The sequence below is a fragment of the Helianthus annuus genome, chromosome 16 (genome assembly GCF_002127325.2).
Source record: "Helianthus annuus cultivar XRQ/B chromosome 16, HanXRQr2.0-SUNRISE, whole genome shotgun sequence".
NCBI classification, from domain to species: domain Eukaryota; kingdom Viridiplantae; phylum Streptophyta; class Magnoliopsida; order Asterales; family Asteraceae; genus Helianthus; species Helianthus annuus.
Genome location: NC_035448.2, coordinates 194,770,115 through 194,777,600, shown reverse-complemented (window position 1 = coordinate 194,777,600; position 7,486 = coordinate 194,770,115). Strand labels below are relative to the sequence as shown.

At 27.9% G+C, this 7,486-nt stretch overlaps 1 long non-coding RNA gene across 1 annotated transcript; it reads right to left on the bottom strand.

The window, feature by feature from the left end:
- Positions 1–3,700: 3,700 nt before the first annotated feature.
- On the bottom strand, positions 3,701–5,477 carry LOC118488036. The gene is made up of 3 exons (XR_004883331.1): positions 5,400–5,477; positions 4,722–4,789; positions 3,701–3,752 (listed from the first exon to the last, which is right to left on the bottom strand). It is a non-coding gene; the product is annotated as an uncharacterized LOC118488036 (long non-coding RNA).
- Positions 5,478–7,486: the final 2,009 nt, after the last annotated feature.

Here is a 7,486-nt window from a genome sequence, read left to right as displayed (position 1 = left end):
TGAAGATTCCTCAAATAGAGATATACATTGGTCATCTACAAAAATGGTTTATTAAGGTCAGAAACATCAAGTGTTTCATAAAAGTGTCCCGAGTCAACCCAACACAGCCGTTTTGACCCAAAAACCATGTTTGACTACCTACCCAATATAGTCCATTTTCCACAAAATATTATTAAAAAGTATAGTAGATTTTAGAAGCATGGTTACCTTATATTTTTGGTTTTAAAAATGTGGCAACTCTCTCTCTCTCTATCCTCTTTTCTCTGTGTTAAATTATTCTTTTTTTCCTTTTCCTTTCAGTTTTTCGTTCAGAATATAATTCAGATTATAACAACCTCTCATTTTTTATACTTAAATGTGAATCTAATTGTTCAAACTTATTTGTCTACAATCAACAAAATCTCATATAACCAGCAATTTCATGCACAATCAAAGGTGTCACAATCAAACACAAACATAATTCAATCTACACATTTCTCAAAACACAATTTCTAACATCACTAACCTATAGCAATAATTCAAAACCCTAACTAATGTGTTGTGCACTCACTAATATCTGCTACACATGTCTCACTTATTCATCTTCACAACTTCAAACACATCTTATCTAACACCTTATGCCAATCAACACAATCTCATATATACATAAACCTTGAATATTACTCAAACACATCTTATTTAATGAATCAAAATAAAAACACATAAACCTTTAATATTACTCAATTTATGACTACTATCCCACAAAACAAAACTTTGTCAACAAATTATACTAACTTATGCAATGGTAAACCATAAAAATAACAAATTAATTTAGATGATTAGCCTTGCAGAAAACCCAGATCGGGAAAGTTTACCAGAATCGTTAACGAAAAAATCAGACTCAGATTGGGTTACTCAAGCGGATATTAATCACGAAAAAAATCAGACTCGGATTGCCATTACTTCAAAATTTAAATTTAAAATAATGATTGACTTCAAAATTTAAAATTTAAAATCTGAAAATCAAATCACTAATATCCAATCCCGTAAATCAAGCAAACTTATTAGAAAAGTCTAACCTTTCAAATTTAAATTCAATTTACAGTTTCGAAATTTAAAATCAAACACATTAATGGCAAACTTTCAAATCTAATAAGTTCTGTTCAAACTTATTTGTCTACAATCAACAAAATCTCATATAACCAGCAATTTCATGCACAATCAAACACAGACATAATTCAATCTACACATTTCTCATAACACAATCTCTAACATCACTAACATGTAGCAATAATTCAAAACCCTAACTAATGTGTTGTGCACTCACTAATATCTGCTACACATGTCTCACTTCTTCATCTTCACAACTTCAAACACATCTTATCTAATACCTTATGCCAATCAACAAAATCTCATACATCAATCAACAATACAATGCACAATCAAAGACCTCACAATCAATTTCAAACATCAATCAATATACAAAATTTCTCAAGGCACAAATTTTAATATCACTAACCTAATGCGCTACTACTCAATAATGTGTCGGTGCCATGAAAAAACATCATAACCTTAACTAATGTGTTAACTTACCAAGGCTCAAGGCTGTATATTTTCCCAATGTTGTTTGTCCGACGCATCATCACAAATCTAACAACCGAGTCAATCAAATTATTAGTTAAAACCCAATAAACAAAGTATACTAATATCCAATCCCGTAAATCAAGCAAACTTATTAGGAAAGACTAACTTTTCAAATTTATATTCAATTTACAGATTCGAAATTTAAAATCAAACACATTAATGGCAAACTTTCAAATTTAAATTTAACATAATAATTGACTTCGAAATTGAAAATTTAAAATCAAACACAATAATGGTTTATTTCAAAATTTAAATTTAGAATAATGATTAACTTCAAAATTTAAAATTTAAAATCTGAAAATCAAATCACTAATATCTAATCCCGTAAATCAAGCAAACTTATTAGGAAAGTCTAACCTTACCAAGCAAAACCAACCGACATGGTACCAATTTACAGCAATAGCAAGCATATCTCTGTCCAACATAGTTGCAGCCAAAAACTCCGGACCATCCAAAATAAACACCTAATGAATCAAAATAAAAGCACATCCCTAAATTTACAAATAATATAGTCAAAGCATCTCATAAAAAAACATCAGGATTTCAAAGCATTCAAAATTTAAAATCAAACATAATAACGGTTTACTTCAAAATTTAAATTTAAAATAATGATTAACTTCAAAATTTAAAATCTGAAAATCAAATCACTAATATCCAATCCCGTAAATCAAGCAAACTTATTAGGAAAGTCTAACCTTTCAAATTTAAATTCAATTTACAGATTCGAAATTTAAAATCAAACATATTAATGGAAACTTTCAAATTTAAATTTAAAATAATGATTGATTTCAAAATTTAAAATTTAAAAATCAAATCACTAAGGAAACATACCAAAAATATAGGATCATATTCCTCAATCAACTTTAACAACGAATGAGAGTTGTTTTTAGGATCCATAACTGCAAAGGAAGTAACCATTGTTTTAAAAAATATATAATGGTAATATATTTATAGAAACAAAGTCTATTTACAGAAACCGAATCATAATTCCGAATACAAAAATAATCTTTAACAACAGTAATCTATTTATAGAAACAAAAACAACTTTAAAATTGAAATCAAAGGCACCTTTAAAGAATTAACAACTAACTAAATACAAAAATTATAACTCAATGACTCACGATAAATCATCATTAATAATTTTAAGACATTGACATATGAAAGTTGTTCTCCCCACAATAAGGTTGCAAAATCATATGGTATTTCCTATCAATCGAAACAAAAAAAAACATATAAGTTGCAATAACTTATTGTGTGCACAAAACTGAAAACTTAAGAAACATACCAAAAATATAGGATCATAGTCCCCAATCAACTTTAACAACGAATGAGCGTTGTTTTCATGATCCATAACTGCAATGGAAGTAACCACTGTTTTTAAAAAAAAATATAACGGTAATCTATTTATAGAAACAAAGTCTATTTACATAAACCGAATCATAATTTCGAATACAAAAATCATCTTTAACAACACTAATCTATTTATAGAAACAAAAACAACTTTAAAAAGAAATTAAGGCATCTTTAAAGAATTAACAATTAACTAAGTACAAAAATCATAACTAAATACAAAAAATTATAACTCACAAAACAAACCATAAGAACTTCAAAAGATAATCACATAAAATTTCAAATTAACACCTAAAGACAAAAATAAAAAAGAAAGACTATACATATCAAAAAACAAACAACACCAACAAAACTGAACTAACCTGTTTTTGGTCGACGAACAATTCGAAAAATATAGGATCATAGTCCTCAATCGACTTTAATAACGAAGGAGCGTTGTTTTCATTATCCATAACTGCAAAGGAAGTTACCATTGTTTAAAAAAATATAAAGGTAATCTATTTATAGAAACAAAGTCTATTTACAGAAACCGAATCATAATTTCGAATATAAAAATCATCTTTAACAACACTAATCTATTTATAGACACAAAAACAGATTTAAAAAGAAATTAAAGACATCTTTAAAGAATTAAAAACTAATTAAATACAAAAATTATAACTAAAATACAAAAAATTATAACTCACAAAACAGTGCAAGATATACCTTTTCTTCAACTTCTCATAAGAACCCATTCAATAGTTCCTTGTAGGGGAAGGAGTCTGAAAGAAGCTCTTCACCTAAAATTACAAAACACAAAAAGTTTGTGAGATATGCTACTCGAGTACAAAAACAATAGTCAAAGACTCGAAGCATCCCTAAAATTACAAATAATATAGTCAAAACATCTCATAAAAAAACATCAAGATTTCAAAGCATACAAAATTTAAAATCAAACACAATAATGGTTTACTTCAAAATTTAAATTTAAAATAATGATTGACTTCAAAATTTAAAATTTAAAATCTGAAAATCAAATCACTGATATCCAATCCCGTAAATCAAGCAAACTTGTTAGGAATGTCTAACCTTTCAAATTTAAATTCAATTTACAGATTCGAAATTTAAAATGAAACACATTAATGGAGAACTTTTAAATTTAAAATTTAAATAGAAACCTTAATTCCGAAAAAATTATCATACTAAAAATAAATCACTAAAATTTAAATTTGAGGTTTCAAAAAAAATCATTAACGAAATTTAAAATTGCTCAAAATTTTAAATTTAAAATTTGAATTCCGAAATAGAAATAGAAACCCTAATTCCGGAAAATAATCATACTAAAAATAAATCACTAACGAAATTTAAAATTGCTCAAAATTTAAAATTTAAAATTTAAATTCCGGAAATATAAATAGAAACCTTAAAATTTTAAATTTGAGGTTTCAAAAAACGTAACACCATTTATTTATAGAAACAGAAACCTTAATTCCGCAAAATTATCATACTAAAAATAAATCACTAACGAAATTTAAAATTGCTCAAAATTTTAAATTTAAAATTTAAAATTTAAAATAGAAACCTCAAAATTTAAAATTTAAAATTTAAAATTTGAATTCTGAAAATTATATCACTAACATCCAATGCCATAAATTATCATACTAAATATAAATCACCATTTATTTGCTATAAGTTTAAAACAAAATAAAAAAAGATAAATATCAGTTTACTTAAAATATGATTAGTAATTAGAATACACATAAACGTACCAAAAATATCGGGTCATCTTCATCAATAAGCTTTAAAAATGAAGGACTGTTGTGCAAGGGATGCATATCTGAAAAATATATATGAAGGTTTTTAAAAAAATAAACGGTAAAGTATTTATAGAAAAACAATCAATATTCCTAAATCAACAATCAATAAGCTTTAAAAGATAATTTAATCAATTGAGAAACTTCCAAATCCAAAAATAAAAAGAAACGGTTTAAAAAAAATAAAAAATATTTATTTTTTAGAAACAAAATCAATATTCCGAAGACAAAAACATTATACCGGATGAAAAAATATCAGACCATTGTAAATCTTCATCAACACAATCAAAAAACATCGGACACAATCAAAACATATCATCATCAACAACAAACTAAAAGACTGTAAATAAAAATATGAGTAACATGAGAACAAAATCAAAACATCAACAAAATATCATTTTATATGATTGGAATCGGATAATGCAAAATCATCATCAACAAACAACCAACAAACAACGAAAAAAAAAATCAAACAATAAGCATCTGCGGAGAAGGAGATGAAGAACAAAGTTTTTATAGATTGTTGATTAAACTTACATATAACAGGTTCGATCAACAAAAAAAACCATAAAAATCATCAAAAATTCACATTAAACATTTACAATAAATAACAATCTAATATAAATTACATACCTGCAAATTATGTGGAACGATCTACAAACAAATAACAACGAAAATGATTAAGATCTGCCGAATGGGTTTTGAACAAAAAAAAAAGTTCCCTTAAGATCTAATAACATAAATAAACAGTATAAGATCTAATTACAGATGAAACCGTAGATGAGCTTTAGGGTTTGTAAAATTGAATGTGGATGAAAGATGATTGAATAACAAAATTGAGAGAAGAAACTAACCATATTGTGAAGCACTTTTGACGATTTCTCCGGTCGATTAGGGTTTTGACGGATACGAAAGACCACAAGCAAACCCTAGATATGACAAAACACATCGTAAATCATTATTAAACAGCAAACAAATCGATCTCTTCAAATCTGGAAACATGAAACAAATAGCATTTACATGAAGATGAAGAAAGCAACAAAACATTGTCGTCCTTATGAATCTCATCTGAATATGTAAGATAGTTGATGAAATCGAAAAAAAATCAAAGATGTATTAGATTAACAATACGAAAACAAAGAAGGAATGGCATAATAACATACCTAAGGACGATGAATCTCTGAAAAACGAAGAAGCAGATTTAGGAAATGGTATGTAGGGTTTGTGAAAAGTGAGGTTATGAGATATGGTGGTCTGGTAAAGATGATATATAGGATCCGTTTTTTAATATTGAGTGACCCGAATCACAACCGGATCCCGCCACTTTTTTGTTAAAATCGTGAATGATGAAGGCATTTGAGAATTCCCTCCTAAACTCAAAAATATAAGTTGCCACATCAGCAAAAATGCCCCAAATCCAATGCCACCTAGCCCAAATCACATCTCATTTATATATATATATATATAGATACATTTAATTATTAGATTGCATTTATTTAAAAAGAGTTAATTATTAGATTGCATTTATTTAAAAATAAAAGAGTTAATTTGAATTATTAGATTTCTTAAGAAAAAAGCAAAAAATGAATTTAGGGGCTCAGGTTGATATTTCACTCATATCATTGGGACGCAAAGTGTTATTAATATATGCCAAAAGACGGTCTTACCCCTACCTCAAACAGTCAAACTGACGGCATGGACTCAAAGTGTTATGAATTCATAAGGTCAGGGGCTCAAAAAACCAAAAATTTAATTTAGGAGCTCAGGTTGATGTTTGGGACATACCACAAGGACGCAAATTGCATTTTTCTCTTATTTATATTTATATCCTTTTGTAGCGTTCACCAACTATATATGTATATAGTAAAAAGAAATGTTTTAAAAACCGGTTTTTTAATTATATTAGATTGGGATTAAATGGTTTTAACTGGTTAAATCAGGTTGTAGTGGGCGGTTCAATCGGGTTAATTAGGTAACCCTATAATTTTATAAAATACAATTTTAACAAAAAATAATCCAAAAGCACATAAATCAAAAAGTTAGGGGCTGTTTGGTAGCATCTGAATGGTTTAAGAGGCTACCTCTTAATGGAACCATTAAGAATTTTTCCAATGAGAAGGTAGAAGATTGTGACATGTGATGATTTACCATTCATAGGTTATCTATTAACCATTCAGACTTGAGGTTACCTCTTATTCATTCAGAGGTTTTAAACCATTAAGAAGTAGCATCTGAATGGTCATTAAGAGACTACCAAACAACCCCTTAATCCATAAAAAAAATTAACCCAAAAGTGTACAATAGGTTTATGCTTTTAGAAAAATATAAGACTTTTTAAAATTTAAAAATCAAATTTTGAAGATTTTGTAAATCGGTTTAACGATTTAAACTGATATAACCGGATTTGCCGGCAGTTTAAATCTTATGCCGTCTCCTCGTTTTACCGGCACTAAACGTACCTGGGTCGTGCCCGGTATCCAGTATAACCAGTATATAAAACATTGATAAGAACGATGCTAAGACTATACGTACTGGGGCGCGAGACCAAGCCATAGCGCCGATATGGCGCCTAGCACACCGCCCCCAGGGGCGCTATGAACCAAAAAAAAAACGCCGTTATGCATATCGCGGCGCGAGGAATTGATTGATTTTAAATTTTGACCGTTATCAAACGGTCATATATTAAAAAAAAAAAATCAATTTTTTTTATTTTAACACCA